Below are 19,221 nucleotides of genomic sequence, written 5' to 3'. Positions count from 1 at the left end.
CTGCAAAGGAAAGAACAGACATCGTCTGCCTCTCTCCACCGCATGGGTTGGGCAGGACTGGCGGTCATGGGACAAGGCAAAGGGACTCCGTCCTTGGCCCAGGTGGCTTCGCTGTGGCAGAAACATCATGTCCTGCCCTTGTCACCACGTCTCCCCATCCACAATCACTCATCATCTCCACATAGACAGCCCTGGAGGAGATCATCAATTGCCAATGCAATTCAGCAGATACACTTCATAAATTTTAATTACATTCCCACTGAAAATGAATGGTCAGAAAATATAAAACATCTGCCATCCAGATCATTTACATTTTTCATACAATAAATCATCAACAACATCCGAAACCATGACTTAAATCATGGGAGCGTGGTAGGTCATGAAGAAGGAACGCCATCCATCGTGAGACAACCGTTTGGATCCCAGCACTTCTCCAGAGTGTGGGGAGCAGGGCAAGGAGATGGGAGGCACCCAATGACTTACAGAAGTGGTAGAGAGCACTTTGGCCTCCTCCTCTTGGATTTAAGTTCCCGAGTCTTACATAGAACCTGCTAATTGATCTCTCTATTGTGTCCATAGTTAACTAGGAGCTTAAGTAAAAGAGTGTTTGGCCAATTATGACTAGGAAAAGCAGGCATTCATCACTCAAGTGGCTTGTTTATCTACCTGCAGGTAGTATAAAGAGGCAGCTTCATTTTCAAAAATCAATTTTTATTAACATTATATTCATAAAACTCCCATTTGCCTCTAGGCATTTTCCATGTCGTAAAGCATGAAGTGGGGCGTTCCCATAGAGATGGGCCTCCTTGGCAAACCTGGGCAGGCACAGGCTCTGCTGCTAGGAGAGGCTCTCAGGGGAATAGCAGCTCAGCTCAGGGGTCCTGACTTACCCTGGCCACGGGCAGAAAACTATCCATCTGGACCCCCCAGGAAACAGAGGAAATGTCCTAAGCAAAGGTATATTTGTTGTTGCTGTTGTTTAGTTGCTAAGTTGTGTCTTTCTCTTTGCGACCCCATGGACTGTAGCCCACCAGGCTCCTCTGTCCATGGGATTTCCCAGGCAAGCATACTGGAGTAAGTTGCTATTTTCTTCTCCAGGGGATCTTCCCAACCCAGGGATCAAACCCGGGTCTCCTACATTGGCAGGTAGGTTGTTTACCACTGAGCCACCTGGGAAGCTCAAGGAAAGGCCTATACAGCTGCCTGATGTGTTATCAAACCTTTTTTTTTTTTTTAATTCATTTGTGAGTTTTTCTTTTTTCTCTTTTTCCGAAAATTTGCACCTCTGTGGAATGAGAACAATGATGGGAGTGATCCCTTTCCTTTTCGCGGAGAAGGCTCTCTTCCTGGATTTTGGGAGTGGTTTGGTGATATGCAACGTCAGTGAGACTATGTCCAATAACAGAAAACTCCCACTGAACAAAGGGCTCAAGGCTGATTCAGAGGTTGGTGTGGTGGGAAACCGCCAGTTCTGTGATTCCTGATCAGGTAGGAAAAATGAATGATTGTTACCTTTTTAAAGTCAGAGAGACACTGGAGTACTAATTCGAGGTCTTTATGGTTCAGGACTCGGGTCCACAGAAGTCAAGTGACTGACATGGTCACCAGTGCTCCATCTTCAGAAGCTGCATTTCCCGAGAGCTGGTCGAGGGCTCGTCTGACATATTCTCCTGAGTTTACGAGCACGGCTGTAGACACTTCTGACCCAAATGTGTGCCTTTAAGACAAAGTGTTCAGGTGTGTGAGCTACAAGCTGAACTGGGAAATATAAGAAAGGTGGTGTGAGATATGGTCCACCTCTCAACAAGACAGCCCCAAACCCGACTGTCTGTGGAATGGTCCATAAACGCGTGATGGCCACAGTGAAATGGAAGCGTTGATGAGAGTGGTAGGCACTAATTTAAGGTTCAAGTCCCTGAGCTGCTGCTTTTTTTTTTTTAATTTATGTTTTAATTGGAGGAAAATTGCTTTACAATATTGTTGGTTTCTGCCGTCCAAGAACTCAAATCAGCCATAATTATACACATAGCCCCTCCTTCTTAAGCCTCCCTCTCCCCACCCCCACTCCACCCCTCTGGGTCATCCCAGAGTGCCAGGCTGGGCTCCCAGGGTTATATAGCAGCGTCTCACCAGCTATCTATTCTACATGCGGTAGTGTATAGATGTCAAAGCTACTTTCTCTTTTGAGCCCACTCTCTCCTTTCCCCACTGTGTCCAAAAGTCTGTTCTTTATTTCTGATCTCCCCTTTGCTTCCCTGCAAACAGGTTCAGCAGTACCAGTTTTCTAGTTTCCATATATCTGCTCAGCAGATGATGCATCTCTGGCCTCCAGTCAACATGAGGATGTCACAAGCATCCTTCACTGTCTCTTTGACCATTCTGGACCACACATTCGGAAATTTAACAGACGTCTCTCTTCCTGTCTCCCCAAATTCTGACCCTGTCTCCAGATTCTTATGGGAGTTTCTTCCTCTCCAAGGCATGTCTCCCTTGACGTGGTCTCAGGACACCCACACAGGTGCGCAGGCCCTGCTAGGCTCTGACAAGGTGTACGTGAGAGCCACGTATAGACGTGCTGGACCCTGTGCCTTCCCACAGGGTGTACTTGGAGCTCACAGTGGGCTTTGACGTGGTCTTTTACAACCTGCTTTTATATCTCCCCCTAAAGGGAGCTGAAATGCCTGGTAATTTCGAACAATACAATTGAGTTAATATGCATGAAAACATGATAAAATCATCAGAAGACATCATTCTCCGTGTCTATATCTCCACTGCTGCCCTTCAGATAGTTTCATCAGTATCCTCTTTCTAGATTCCATATATATGCATTAATAAATGACGTTTGTTTTTCTCTTTCTGACATACTTCATTCTGTATAATAGGCTCTAGTTTCATCCACCTTATTATAGCTGAGTCTTAATTACTGTACCTTTATGGTAAGTATTGAAGGTGAATAATGTCCCTTTCCCAATTTTGTTCTTGTCCTTCATTATTATGTTGGCTATTCTGGGTCTTTTGCCTCTTTATGAGCCCCCCAGGTTGGTAGGGGTCCAATATGCTACTGGAGAAAAGTGGAGAAACAGCTCCAAAGTGAATGGACATTTTTTTATCTCTACTAGAAGTAATTGTTTTCAGACATTTTTCAAAAGTAAAATTTTAAAGTTTACTGAGCTTTTTTTTTTTTTTTTTGCTCTATTCTATTTTGAGTGAGGATGCTCTGGCTGACTAACATTCTCTTTTCAGATTCAGCTGGACATGGTTCTCTAGTGTTTCTTGGCTCTAATTACAGTGGAATGTGCCTGCGAGTTGTCCAACAGCTGCCACGTCCTTGTGAAGGGTAGCTGCTTTGGAAAGTTAATCTGAGGGTAGATCTGCTCAGAAAAGTGAACTAGAAGTTGCCATATTTGTCTGGATAATTAAGAATGCGATGGGGTAAAAGTGGGTCTGAATTTCCAATGGGCTCTTTCTTTCCCACTTGAATGCAATTAAAAAAAATGCAATTGGTTTGGCATTAGCATATTTCCACCTGAGGAAAAAAATGTTTTTCATTGTAGCCATTTCTGACAGGTCTGGCATTCTCTAGAAGACTGAGAGTCCTATCTGCTAACAGGCAGATATTCAGCACACCTGTAGATGTAATACTGAAGGTGGATAATATTTTCTTTCCCACTCAGTTTGGTAGATGTTCCTGGCAGTGTGAAATTACAAATCTTTATTTCCCTCATAATTTTCTAAAATGGAAGAAAAGAAAAAAAAATACTAAGGGCATGTTTTGAATAAATTTTTACCTATTTTTCATCTCTTCCCAAAGCATCATTTTTGAGAAATCGAGAATCATATTTATTTAACTTTAACAGGTATAAAAGACTAAACTTTTAAAACTTTCTAAGCAAATTAGATATATTTTGGCTAAACGAAATACATTACTATTTCAAATTTTCCTGGTCTTGACTTTAATGAAAAAGTTTCCTGAGAAATGTGAATGAAAAGATGATGAAGTTTAAAACAAGATGAGTGATGGGTACACGGTGGGACTGGTCCAGTCATGGGGCTAGCGACCCCTTGCTCCCTCCCTGTGGACCACAAACGCAGAGCACCCAGTTGGACAGGTAGTTCTGAGATTGTTGCTTTGTTTATAGTTTATAAAAACAAAGCCAAAACATATTCAGTCACAAACACCCAACCAGCACCATGTCCAACTTCACATAAAAAAGAATGTTTCCAAAGTGCCTCTGAGAGACCCTTCCGTGGTGGGAAGTGGACTGGGAGCCGTCACTCTATAAGTAAGCTCATCTGAGGATCAAGAGTTGGATCAGGAAAGAGTGGGACCAAACATGCAGGTGATTATTTTAACATATTTAAAAAAATCCCTTATGTGGTTTTGTAAGAATTGTTGACAAATGCCCATAGTAAAATGATACATGAAGAAAAATGAATGAATCAGGTGATATTTACTTATATGTTGGTATCAGTAAAAATTTGCATTATGTCTGATGAGAAAAATGATCACTATAGATGCTAGTAATTCCATAATTCACAGAGTCTTCATCAAGGATATGTAGCCAGTTCACCGAGTACTCCCTGTGTGAGGCTCAACTGTGCCAATGCTTAAAACTTATTTCATTTAACCTCCACTGAAGCTTGACTTGACCATCCGATCAGGAAACAATTGTCAAAGGCTTACAGACCCTGTGAATGAGGCCATCCAGGCACATCTCTCTTCTGCTTCCATCCTACAATGGAGTCCTGATGCCTTCAAGCAAAATATAGCTATGTGAACACTTAATAAGCAATTTATACCTATGATGATGTCCTTTTCCATGTGCCCATGAAAATTAAAAATTGTTACTGTTCAGTCGCCATGTCCTACTCTTTGTGATCCCATGGACTGCAGCATACCAGGTTTCCCTGTCCCTCACCATCTCCTGGCATTTGCCCAAGTTCATGTTCACTGCATTGGTGATGCTGTCCAGCCATCTCATCCTCTGACACCCTCTTCTCTTTTTGCCCTTGCTCTTTCCCAGCATCAGAGACTTTTCCAATGAGTTGTCTGTTTTAATCACGTGACCAAAATACTGGCGCTTCAGCTTCAGCATCAGTCCTTCCAGTGAATATGCAGGGTTGATCTCCCTTAAAATTGACTGGTTTGATCTCCTTGCTGTCCATGGGACTTTCAGGAGTCTTCTCAATCACCACAGTTCAAAGTCATCAATTCTTTAGTGTTCTGCCTTCTTTACGGTCCAGCTCTCACAACTGTATGTGACCACTGGGAAGACCATAGACTTGACGATACGGACCTTTGTCAGCAGAGTAATGTCTCTGCTTTCAACACACTGTCTAGGTTTGTCATTAAACATTAAGCTTACTTTTTAAGTCTTCCTACTATATACCTCTGGTTTGTTACTTCCTAAATTCCTTGATGATTACTTTTCTAAAAAGCTATGAAACTGATCAAATCGGTAACCAGCTGTGTGATCCTTTGGTTAATCTACTTTATCATGATAATAAAGATTTGATCTGAGCTTGCAAATACCCATGCTGCCACAAACTGAGCCACTGATGTTTTGATCCAACAACTCAGCTTCTTTCACTTTAAGAATCCTGCTCAGTCATTGCCCTAAAACCATCCTCCAGCAGGAGAGTCAGCCAGCATTGTAAGGCCGTCTTACAGATCCTGTTCAACTTTTATTGGTCATAATTTGTTTCCCTGAATTTGTATGCCTTTCAAACCTTCAAAGCTAGTGAAGCTTTCAGCTAGGAGGCATGTGTTTATAAAGCAGAGTGGGTGTTTTTGGAAGCCTTGCTATGTTAGAAATTGGTCTGGGGAGACGCATGCAAATTCTTGTTGAATCTATATTTCCTACTGGGAATTAGGTCCTGAAGATTTTGAGCCCTTTGCCAATAGGGAAACAATTAACACCCCTTAAGATTTAACCTGCCTAATACTGTGATCGCCACCCTGATGGCTTCCAAGTATTGTCAGTTTATATTTTCCTGACGTCACGAGCTATATGCTTCTGACACATTCCTGCCCTGTCCACTGCCTTTTCTGGGTGTTGCTTTAAACCATAATGAACACAATAGTTGTGTATTCACACTCATCCACAATGTGGTGAGCTGATCTCATCCTTTGAGCCCAATCTGTGTAGGGAAAAATGTTTCTCATGTTCAGGAAACAAGTTTTGTGTGTCCCCTTGGTCCCATCTCTAAATGTCCTTGGACATACTAGTTTAGACAAATTAGATGTCCAAAATAGACATCTTCCCTCTCCTTACCTCTGACTCTGTCATCAGGGTGCTTCCAAATGTAGATTAAACAAGCAGTCATTTGTTGTTTAGTTGCTATGTCCAACTCTTGGCGACTCCATGAACTGTAGCCCTCCAGGATGCCCTGTCTTTCACTGTCTCCCAGAGTTTGCTCAGTTTCGTTCCATTGAATCAATGATGCTACCTAACTATCTCATCCTCTGCCACCCCCTTCGCTGGCCTTCAATCTTTCCCAGAAGCAGAGTTGTTTCCAATGAGTCAGCTCTTAGAATAGGGTGGCCAAAGTATTGGAGCTTCAGCTTCAGCATCAGTCCTTCCAATGAATGTTCAGGGTTAATTTCCTTTAGGGTTGACTGGTTTGATCTCCTTGCAGTCCAAGGGACTCTCAAGAGTCTTCTCCAGGACCACAGTTCGAAAGCATAAATTCTTTGGTGCTCAGCCTGCTTTATGGTCCAACTCTCATATCCATACATGACTACTGGAAAAATCAGAATTTTGACTATACAGACCTTGTTAGCAAAATTACAACCCCCCCAAACCAAAAGACAAAAAGTCGAAAAGAAAATGAGCCACTGCACCCACAAGAATTAATTGTTTTTTTGATGAATGACTCCTTTAGCATTGATTAATATTATATCCTCCAACAAATTTGTGAAAATAATATACAAATCAACAAACACATTGATATTCCTGGGATTTAGGAAAAATCATAGCTAGCTAAAGTACTGATTTAAAACTGTAAAATAATTCTGGTACCTCAAGCTAAAGGACACCTCTGTCGATAATTTGCTATGTCTCTTAAAATTTCTGCCAGATGTGTGCATGAGTACATGATGTTTGTGTCTGGAGCACTTTGCACTCATCTCACATGCTAGTAAAGTAATGCTTAAGATTCTCCAAGCCAGGCTTCAGCAATATGTGAACTGTGAACTTCCAGATGTTCAAGCTGGTTTTAGAAAAGGCAGAGGAACCAGAGATCAAATTGCCAACATCTGCTGGATCATCGAAAAGGCAAGAGAGTTCCAGAAAAACATCTACCTCTGCTTTATTGACTATGCCAAAGCCTTTGACTGTGTGGATCACAATAAACTGTGGAAAATTCTGAAAGAGATGGGAATACCAGACCACCTGACCTGCCTCTTGAGAAACCTGTATGCAGGTCAGGAAGCAACAGTTAGAACTGGACATGGAAAAACAGACTGGTTCCAAATAGGAAAAGGAGTACGTCAAGGCTGTATATTGTCACCCTGCTTATTTAACTTATATGCAGAGTACATCATGAGACACGCTGGGCTGGAGGAAGCACAAGCTGGAATCAAGATTGCTTGGAAAAATATCAATAACCTCAGATATGCAGATGACACCACCCTTATGGCAGAAAGTGAAGAAGAACTAAAGAACCTCTTGATGAAGGTGAAAGAGGAGAGTGAAAAAGCTGGCTTAAAGCTCAAAATTCAGAAAACTAAGATCATGGCATCCGGTCCCATCACTTCATGGCAACTAGATGGGGAAACAGTGGAAACAATGGCTGACTTTATTTTTCTGGGCTCCAAAATCACTGCACATGGTGGTTGCAGCCATGAAATTAAAAGACGCTTACTCCTTGGAAGGAAAGTTATGACCAACCTAGATAGCATATTGAAAAGCAGAGACATTACTTTGCCAACAAAGGTCCGTCTAGTCAAGGCTATGGTTTTTCCAGTGGTCATGTATGGATGTGAGAGTTGGACTATAAAGAAAGCTGAGCGCCGAAGAATTGATGCTTTTGAACTGTGGTGTTGGAGAGGACTCTTGAAAGTCCCTTGGACTGTAAGGATATCCAACCAGTCCATCCTAAAGGAGCCCAGTCCTGGGTGTTCATTGGAAGGCCTGATGTTGAAGCTGAAACTCCAATACTTTGGCCACCTGATGCAAAGAGTTGACTCATTTGGAGAGACCCTGCTGGTGGGAAAGATTGAGGGCAGGAGGAGAAAGGGACGGCAGAGGATGAGATGGTTGGATGGCATCACCGACTCAATGGACATGGGTTTGGGTGGACTCCGGGAGTTGGTGATGGCAGGGAGGCCTGGCGTGCTGCAGTTCATGGGGTCACAAAGAGTCGGACACGACTGAGCAACTGAACTGAACTGACCTGACCTGAATATTATATCCTCCAACAAATTTGTGAAAATAATATACAAATCAACAAACACATTGATATTCCTGGGATTTAGGAAAAATCATAGCTAGCTAATGTACTGATTTAAAACTGTAAAATAATTCTGGTACCTCAAGCTAAAGGACACCTCTGTCAATAATTTGCTATGTTTCTTAAAATTTCTGCCAGATGTGTGCATGAGTACATGATGATGTTTGTGTCTGGAGCACTTTTCTCCCCATTGGTCCCCCTGAATCACTCATGAATACATAAGTGTGCATCCTTGTTTCATCTTGTTTGGAGGACATGCTCACTAAAGCAATATGAACCAGTGTTGGTCAACTTCAGCATCTTTTGCATTTAATAAAATAGGCTAATTTTGGATCCATGGAGAAAATTTTAGTTTTGACTGTGAGCACTGGCCTTCTGTGGATTTATAAGAAATAAAGAGATGCACAATTATAAAAGCATTTCTGCCAAGATTTCTCTTATAATTTTCATTTGATAAAGTCAAATACTTGTTATCATTTCCCTTTTTCTCAGATCCTTTGCCTTTTATATTCTTGTTGTTTCAGTATTTGGACTGACACTTCTTAAATACCACACGTTCTCATTCTATGCTGGACTAGTCCTTTCAGGGGTCAAGGCTCAGAGTCAAGGACAGGCTATCTGGTCAAGTTATCTTGGGTGGTTGGGGTTCATTGCAAGGACTCAAAGGGATAGAGTGACCACATAATATTAATATATTGTCCAAATCAGGGCTCTCTGAGAATGAAGGGATGTGCCCTTTAACTATCTGTCATGAGGCACATATACTGGAAGCGGCCTGGCCACACCGACTCAGGTCTCTCCACTTCCCCTTTCGCCTCTTCATCCTCTGTCAACTCCTCCTCCATCTCCTCTCTTTCTTGCCCTGTTTACCTCCCACTCATAGGGAAAGTATACATATTATCTTTATCTATCCATCTAATCATTTATCTATCTTATCTATGGATCTAGTCATTCATCCATCTATCCATCCATATCTATCTGTATCTATCAATCCTCTGTCTATCTTATCATCTATCTATCTGTCCTCCAAATCACCAGTCAATACGTTTGTCTGCAAATTTTTGATGCTAGACAAATCCAGTGCTAAGCTCACTTGATGAACTTAAAGATGATTCCACAATGGAGAGGAATAGTTCCTAGGTTGTTTAGGATATGGATTAAACTGTGGAGACAGAAACACAAAATAATGGTGGCCCCAAACAACTTAGAGACATGCTCCTCTTTCCCATAAAGGTCCAAGCTGGTTCTGCAAACTTCCGAGGAGGTCAAGCTCCTCCTGTCTCATGCCTTCCCTCTCCGGGGTGTTATTCTCTGCACGTTGCTGGGGAGTGGAAAGGGCAGGGGTCTCAGCATGTTTCCTTCTCTGATGTGTTCTAGTACCATTCACATCCCTTCCATACAAATACTTCACTTCCATTCATATCCTATTGGCCAGTACATGGCCATCTAGCTTCCAGTAGTTGCAAGGAAGTCTGGGAACTGTAGTTTTTCCCCTGTGGAGCCATATGTATAACTAAAAATTGGTCATTCTATCAATAAGATAGAGCAGGAGCAAGTGGGCACTTGGGGTGATCCACAGTTTCTGCCACACAGCAATATGACGCTGGACGATTTATTCACAGTGGGACATAAAATTCTTGCCACTGTTGCCTTTCAGTAACGACACTATTTTGTAGTCTTCGATTTGCTGTATTATGATATATGCTAAAGCATCTGCAAAGGCATTGTGACTTTAACTCAAAAGTTCTAGTTAAGGATTATGCAAATCTCCCTCTAATTGTGGAATTATCATTTTAGCAGATTACATGAAAAGCTTACCATATACATCATTCATTTCCTTACCTTGGCCTTTTATTTAACTACAGAATCTCAAGCTTTTTAAGAGTCTAATTTGGAAGCCCTTTTCGTTTTGTACATCCTGCAATCTAATTTGTAGTATGAAGCTACCTTTCTCAAAGTCTACCATTTTCTCAGCCTGCATTTTTCTTCTTTCTAACCTAAGAATTCCTTCATATCAAGAAGATGACAGAGCTCATTATGGCCATTAAGATTCAGATGCAATTAAGTTTTATTCTGCTGTGAGTGATAGGTGCAAGGTTCCTTCTCAGAGTGGGATAATTTTCTGCAGGCCCACAACTTTTATACCCTCATTAATTTGCAAGACTGTTTTAGGAAAAAACATGTTCTTGAGTCTGAATGAGGCACCTCTCCAACTTTGACCAAACTGTTGCCTTAATGCTCTCCAGATTATAACATCCATTTTCAAAAATCCTTGCCATTGTCCCCAGAGGAGTCCATAAAAATGCCTGTGCGCTTTGTTTGTGGCCAGTTAAATAATAGGAGAGCTCCCCCTACTGATTGGCATCGGGGAATTAGAGAGGAGGGGCCCATCCCAGGCCCTTGGCTCCAGGTAACCTCATGAAGGCTCAGCACAGACCAAGAGGAAAATCTAAAGGAAGCCTATTTGACGCTGGCTTTTGAAATAGTTAAAAACATCAGCATTTGTCAGGTAGAAAGATTTTCATTTCAAAGTTCTAACAGGTTATTATTATTCCAAGCAATGGAGAGTTAAAAGGGGTTGAACAACTATAATAATAGTGGCTCCTGGATGCAGGGAGTGATTAGGTTTTATTGTTTGTTTGCATAAAACTCTCTCACCTGGCTTTGTTTTGGATTTGTTTAAGAGACATAGGCTAATTAGACCATGCAAATCACTTAGTTTCCTGAAAATTAATTAAGCTTTCTGGCCTTCCTCTGTTCGAGGCCAGGTCACCTCCCACACGGTTCCTCTGGAGTTACGTGGGCGGCGAGCCTGTCTCAGCTGAACTGTCAGAAGATCCCATCACAGGAAGAATGGAGTTTAGAACAGTGGCATTTGAAAGCTTGTTGGAGTTGTAAAATGTTGGATTCTATTTTTATTAAATCACTTAAACTTTCAACATTGTGAAAAAGATTTACTTAACATACATTTCACAGGTCATTTTGAATGCATATTTGGGGGAAAAATACAGCAGAGGTCTTTTTTAAAACTAAAGTTACTGTCCTGGAGGAACAGAACAGATGAGTTAACTGTTAAAATCCTATTGTTTCATTAGAGTGTTGGTAACAACATTTAACATTTTATATTTATAGTGTTATGAGGAGGCTCTATTCATCTCCTTCAAACATACAGATATAAATACTCTTTATTATTTGAGAATATTGTATAGAAATGACATAAAGTTGTAGAGGCTGCAGAGGAATGTTTTACTGGAAGAACCCCCAAGTTCAGAAACCAAGCTGAGATACTAGAAAAGTGTATTATGTAGTAAGCCTGATAAAAATGCCAGATCTGTGGGAAGAAGGGCCATGTTCTAGCCAACTCCTTCTTGTATCTGAAAACCAGTTTTACTGAGATATAATTTACGTATAATTTAAAATGTACAGTTCAGTGTGTTCAGCATATTTGCAGAGCTGTATAGCAATCGCCTGGAGAAGGCAATGGCACCCCACTCCAGTACTCTTGCCTGGAAAATCCCATGGACAGAGGAGCCTGGTAGGCTATAGTCCATGGGGTCGCTAAGAGTCGGACACGACTGAGTGACTTCACTTTCACATTTCACTTTCATGCATTGGAGAAGGAAATGGCAGCCCACTGCAGTATTCTTGCCTGGAGAATCCCAGGGATGGGGGAGCCTGGTGGGCTGCTGTCTATGGGGTCGCACACAGTCGGACATGACTGAAGTGACTTAGCAGCAGCAGCAGCAGCAGCATAGCAATCGCCACAATCTAATTTGGGGGACATTTTCATCATCTCCAAAGGAGGTCCTGTACCCATTTGGGGTCACTCCCTATAGCTTTCCAGTCCCCTCAAATCCCCACTCATCCCCAGACACAGTTCTGCTTCTGACTCTATGGATTTGCCTGCTGTGTACATTTCATATAAATGGAGTCACAGAACATTTGGTTGGTTGTGACAGGCTTCTTCCATGGCATAATGTTTGAGGTCTATCCTTGCTGTAGTGTGTGTAGGCATGCCATTCCTTTTTTTTTTTCTTTTTTGTATTGTCATTCCATGGGCATACCATACTTTGTTTATGCCTTTAACATAAAGAGCACTTGGGTTACTTCCATCTTTTGGCTATTATGAATCACAGCTGTTATAAACATTTGTGTATGAGTCTTTGTATAGACATACATTCTCATTTTTTCTAGGTGAGTTACTAGGGGTAAGATTGCTAAGACATACAGTACCTTTATATGTCACATTGTGACATACTGCCAGACTGTATCCACCTAATCTAGATGGGCTCATTGGTAATTTCTATCAGTTCTCTACAATCTCTTTCAGAAGATAGAGGCAGAGGAAATACTTCTAACTCACTCTATGAGGCCAACTGAGGCCATCATTTTCCTAATACCAACACCAGACAAAAGACATTAAAACAAAACAACAGACCAATATCTCTCATGAACATAGGTGCAAATACCCCCTAAAAGGTATTAGCAAATCAGATGTAACAATTTATAAAAAGAATATATATCATGACCAAGTGGAATTATTTCAGGATTTAATTAATCAGCATTTAAAAATCAATTAATGTAATCAATCTTATCAATAGGCTAAAGAAGAAAAAAATGCATCATAATATCAATAGGTAGAGAAGAGAATTTCACAAAGTCCAACACCCATCCATGATAAAAAAAAACCTCCAAAGTAGGAGTACAAAGGAACTTCCTTAACTTGATAAAGAACATCCACAAAAAACAGAAAGCCAAATTTATATTTAAAACTTCTTAGTAGAAACTTTCCTGCTAAGATCACGGATAAGGCTAGGGTGTCCACTCTCAGCACTCCTTCTCAACTTTGTATTAATAGTCCTAGCTAAAGCAATATATATGAAAGAAATAAAACTATCTTTGTTTATAGATGATGTGATCATCTACACAGTAAATCTGAAGGAATCAACAAGAAATCTCTAGGAACTACGGTTGCATAGTACCATCTTGTACACAAAAGTCAGTTGCTTTTCTATCCAGCAATGAACAAGTGAAATTTGAAATTTAAAATACAGTGTTATTTACATTAGCATCCCCAGAATTATATTTAGGTGCCCATCTCATAAAATATGTACAAGATCTACTTGAGAAAGATTGTAAAGCTCTGGTGAAAAGTGTAGAAAGAAACAAAGTAAATGGAGGGATATTCTATGTTTATGGATAGGAAAAGTCAATATTGTCATGGTGTTAGTCTTCGCAAATTGATCTACAGAGTCAATGCAATCCCAATCAAATCTTGGTAAGTACTCTTGTGGATACTGACAGTCTGACTCTATAGTTTGCATAGAGAGGCAAAAGACAGACTAACCTACTCAGTATTGAAGGAGAAGAACAAAGTTGAAGACTGAAGCTACCTGACTTCAATATTTTCTACAAGCTACAGATCAGGATAGTGCGGTGCTGGTGAAAGAACAGACAAATAGAACAATGGAACAGAATAATAAGCCCAGAAATATACCCACATAAATGTAGTTAGCTGCTCTTTGACAAAACAGTTTTTTCAGGATAGTTGTTTCAACAAATGGTGCTAGAGCATTTGGACATCAACATGTAAAACAATGAATCTAGACACAGATCTTGTACCCTTCAGAAAAAATTAGCTCCAAATGGGTTATAGACTTAAAAGCAAAATGAAAAGCTATCAAACTCCTGAAAGATGACATAGAAGAAAACCTAGATGAGCTTGGGTGTAGTAATAACTGTTTAGAAACAACATCAAAAGCATAACCCATGAAAGAAAGAATTTATAAACTGGAGTTCATTGAAATTAAAAAGTTGGAGAAAATATTTGTAAATAATAAATCTAATAAATGACTGTCATTCAATGTACGCAAAGAACTCTTAAAGCTCAACAATACAAAAATGAACAATTCAATTTAAAAAATGGGCAAAAGATCTCAACAGTCACCTCACCAATTATATGCAGATAGGAAAACAAGAAAATATGTTCTACACCGTGTATCACTCAGTTCAGTTCAGTTCAGTCACTCAGTCATGTCTGACTCTTTGCGACCCCATGAACCACAGCACGCCAGGCCTCCCTATCCATCACCAACTGCCGGAGTGTACCCAAACCCATGTCCATTGAGTCGGTGATGCCATCCAACCATCTCATCCTCTGTCGTCCCCTTCTCCTCCTGCCCTCAATCTTTCCCTGCATCAGGGTCTTTTAAAATGAGTCAACTCTTCGCATCAGGTGGCCAAAGTATTGGAGTTTCAGCTTCAACATCAGTCCTTCCAATGAACACCCAGGACTGATCTCCTTTAGGAAGGACTGGGTGGATCTCCTTGCAGTCCAAGGGACTCTCAAGAGTCTTGCCCAACACCACAGTTCAAAAACATCAATTCCTCAGCACTCAGCTTTCTTTATAGTCCAACTCTCACATCTCTCAAAAACCATAGCCTTGACTAGACTGAGCTTTGTTGACAAAGTAATGTCTCTGCTTTTTAATATGCTCTCTAGGGCGGTCATAGCTTTTCTTCCAAGGAGTAAACGTCTTTTAACTTCATGGCTGCAATCACCATCTGCAGTGATTTTGGAGCCCAAAAAAATAAAGTCAGCCACTGTTTCCACTGTTTCCCCATTTATTTGCCATGAAGTGATGGGACCGGATGCCATGATCTTAGTTTTCTGAATGTTGAGCTTTAAGCAAGCCTTTTCACTCTCTTCTTTCACTTTCATCAAGAGGCTCTTTACATCTTCTTCACTTTCTGCCATAAGGGTGGTGTCATCTGCATATCTGAGGTTATTGATATTTCTCCCAGCAATCTTGATTCTATCCTGTGCTTCTTCCAACCCAGCTTTTCTTATGATGTACTCTGCATAAATAAGCAGGGTGACAATATACAGCCTTGACGGACTCTTTTCTTATTTGGAATCAGTCTGTTGTTCTTTGTCCAGTTCTAACTGTTGCTTCCTGACCTGCATACAGGTTTCTCAAGAGACAGGTCAAGTGGTCTGGGATTCCCATCTCTTTCATAATTTTCTACAGTTTATTGTGATCCACACAGTCAAAGACTTTGGCATAGTCAATAAAGCAGAAATAGATGTTTTTCTGAAACTCTCTTGCTTTTTCAATGATCCATTAAAGAATTGCAAATAAAGCAACAATAAGATGCCACTACACACTTTGTAGAATGGCCCAAATCCTAAACACTAGTAGCACCAAGAAAATTTATGGCCAATCTAGACAAAATAGTAAAAAGCAGAGACATTACTTTGCCAACAAAGGTCCGTCTAGTCAAGGCTATGGTTTTTCCAGTAGTCATGTATGGATGTGAGAGTTGGACTATAAAGAAAGCTGAGTGCCGAAGAATTGATGCTTTTGAACTGTGGTGTTGGACAAGACTCTTGAGAGTCCTTTGGACTGCAAGGAGATCCAACCAGTCCATCCTAAAGGAGGTCAGTCCTGGTTGTTCATTGGAAGGACTGATGTTGAAGCTGAAATTCCAATACTTTGGCCACCTGATGCAAAGAGCTGACTCATTTGAAAAGACCCTGATGATGGGAAAGATTGAAGGCAGGAGGAGAAGGGGATGACAGAGGTGAAGAAGGGGATGACAGGCGATAAGATGGTTGGATGGCATCACCGATGAGATGGACATGAGTTTGAGTAAACTCTGGGAGTTGGTGATGGACAGGGAGGCCTGGCATGCTGCAGTCCATGGAGTTGCAAAGAGTTGGACACGACTGAGCGACTGAACTGAACTGAGTAGCACTGAATGCTGAGCAGAATGTAGGCCCCTGGAACTCTCATTCATCACTGGAAAGAATGCAGAATGCTACAGCCATTTTGCAGGACAGTTCAGCAGTTTCTTACAAAACTGAGCATACTCTTTCCCTATAATTCAACATTCATGCTCGTTGGTATTTACTTAAAGAAGTTGAAAACTTATGTCCACACAAAAACTCACAGAGGTTTTTGTAGTAGCTTCATTCCTAATTGCCAAAACTCAGAAGCAACCAAAATGTCCTTCAGTTGGTGAGCAGATAAATAAACTATGGTACATCCAGGCAATGGAATACTATTCAGCATTAAAAATAAGTGAACTACGAAGACATGAAAAGATGTAGAGGAAAAAAATACTTAATTTTTTTTAGAAACTTAAATACATAGTATGAAGATGCAAAGATCCAATGTGAAAAGGCTACATATTACACAATTTCAATGAACTTTGGGTGATTTTGATGTAGGTTCATTGATGGTGACAAACGTCCCACCTTGGGGGGGGGGTGTTGATAATGGGGGTGGCTGGCATGTGCAGAAGCAGAGGGTAGACAGACATCTCTGTACCTTCTGTTCAGTTTTGTTGTGAACCTAAAACTACTCTAACAAATAAAGTGCATTGAAAGGAATTAAAGTCAATACAAAATAGTTGGAAAAAATGTGATTTTGTGTGTAGAGTGCTTAGAACAGCGATGAGCACTCAATACATGCTAGTAGTTATGGTTATGTCCATCTCCCCTCGGAGTTCCAGTGAAGCTGGAAGTTGAGTCTATTTTCTCCCTAGCCCTGGGCAGAGAGACTCTGAACAAAGAATTAAGATGAAAAGTCAGATTTTATAGCAATAAACCTATTCTTTCCTCCTACATTTCCCCTCCACGTCCTTTTTCACAATACATCAACTTAGACAATTTTCTCCTGTTATCTCTCTTACTTAATCAACCATTTCCCTGGACTCAGCCCACTGGAAATCATTCCTATCAAAATTAACGACAATATATTTTAGCCATCTGAGTGAAATCACATTTTTGTGAGTTTTTTTTTTTTTTTTTACTTTTTGTCTGGTGATGTTAAAAAGCCTTCTTAGCTATTTAACATTGGACTAAATTATCAGAAATTAATTCAATGAATAAGGGCCCTGTGACAAAGTTTAAGTAGGGGTTGTTGACAAAATCAATACTGACTAGCAGCGTAGAAATCACAAAACATGCACTGACTTCCTTTCTATCGTTATGAATAGTGAGAACACAGACATCTGCCTGGACCAGCTTCTACAGCTGATAATAACCTCAGAGTAGTTAATACAAATATCTAAAGGGCCCACTGGCACTTATAATTACAGTCTTGGGATTCCAAACTTGTCTGTCCTGAGATGGGAAGGTACAGAACAGACAAAGAGGCCAAATTTAATTATTTAAGAGGAATATTTGGTTTGTGTGTAGTTGAAACACAGAATCTGCTTAAAATGACAATACATGACAACTAGAACAATAGTGAATATTCAGTTTAAAAAATATACTATGTCAGTCAGATGTTCTTTTTTTGTGCCACTGTTATATAATTCTAGCAACCTTTTAAAAAGAAACACCCTAACCCTCATTTTACAGATAAACAGAAGGCCAATGAAGTGACAGTTGACTAGGTCTGGCTGGTGATTAAGTGGGTCCAGATGCCAACCCAGAACTTCTTGAGTCCAGAGCATCACTTCATGTCTATGCTGCAGAAGGACAGACATGCAGGGACTGTGGTCACGGGGACGCCAACCTTTCCTGGAGTGGCAATCAGGCAGAATGTGTCCTAGCCCTTAACAGAGGGAGGAAGGTGAGGGCCCATCGCAAGGCAGAGAGCTGAGAGCTGCCGGCTGCACACAGGGAGGGCCCGGGGGTCCAGCCCCGCTCTTCCATGGTAGGGATGCTCACCTGCGCATCCCACGCTCCAGGGTCCACGTCCAGGCAGGAACAAACATGGCCGTGCTCCCTTCTCGCCCGGGGACCAGGAACCCCTCCCGACAGCAGCATCTTGGGCAGGAATAGACCTTCAGGGGAGGGTGACCGATCCATCACGTTGGCAAAGTCTAACTTATTGATCTCAGCTTTTCTTTTCTGTCACTCTTGGATTCCATGTTTCCATCACCACCCTGTTGATGGTTTCACATTTGGGATCTTCATGAAGTTGACATGTTTATGGGGCGCGGAAGACGGATATGTGAACCAATCCGTGAGCCGCTTTCAGTTAACGACAAGAATGGCATTTCCCAGCCCTGCGTTCGGCCACACCCCCTGTTCTGCGTCCTCACTGCTCTTCCGTGTTAGCTGGTGAAAGAGGTTCCCCCCTTTCCAGAAGATTTTCCTTCAGTGTTCTGTGGGCTGTAACTTCCTTTGCTCCCCAAGTTTTTTTTATTGTTGTTGGTGGTGTTAGTGGTGGTTTTGTGGCAAACTATCTTTGTGTGTGGGTTTGATGCAGTCTCCAGAAAATGTGCCAAAATTCTTAGCTTGCCAGTAGAATATTATTTGTGGAACCCCAACCTGGGTTATAGTAAGGATGTTTTAATTGCTAATTACTTCACTATTGTTATAATAACCCAAAAGATAGTTTCAATGAGCATTAAAATTAAATAATGTCACCTTTTGTATGTGGTACCTTACTTTCTTGTCCAGGTAAAAATATTTGAAATGCTTTTGTATAAACTGTTGGTTAAAATAAAACACATTAACAATCTATTAAAACAAATTCTACACTGCATTTCTATAGTTTTCCAAGGAAGCTTTTCTTTGAATCATCATCAAATTTGATATATCCGAAACCAAATGGATCCCTTTCTCTCCTTTTTTCCTTTCTTTTTTTGATGTGGACCATTTTTAAAGCCTTTATTGAATTCATTACACTAATGCATTTGTTTTATGTTTGGTTTATTGGCCTTGAGGCATGTGGGATCAAAGTTCCCTGACCAGGGATCAAACCCACAACTCCTGCATTAGAAGGTGAAGTCTTCACCATTGGAGAG

The 19,221-nt window shown here is 41.0% G+C and overlaps 1 long non-coding RNA gene across 1 annotated transcript; it reads right to left on the bottom strand.

Annotated features, from left to right (window-relative positions):
* Nucleotides 1–1,249: 1,249 nt before the first annotated feature.
* On the bottom strand, nucleotides 1,250–18,485 carry LOC145534252 (uncharacterized). The gene is made up of 2 exons (XR_014074384.1): nucleotides 18,137–18,485; nucleotides 1,250–1,717 (listed from the first exon to the last, which is right to left on the bottom strand). It is a non-coding gene; the product is annotated as an uncharacterized LOC145534252 (long non-coding RNA).
* Nucleotides 18,486–19,221: the final 736 nt, after the last annotated feature.

This window comes from Giraffa tippelskirchi, chromosome 14 (assembly GCF_054371585.1).
Source record: "Giraffa tippelskirchi isolate mGirTip1 chromosome 14, T2T-mGirTip1v1.2.pri, whole genome shotgun sequence".
NCBI lineage: Eukaryota > Metazoa > Chordata > Mammalia > Artiodactyla > Giraffidae > Giraffa > Giraffa tippelskirchi.
Note: the sequence above shows the minus strand (reverse complement) of the source record. Positions and strands in the feature narration are given on the sequence as shown.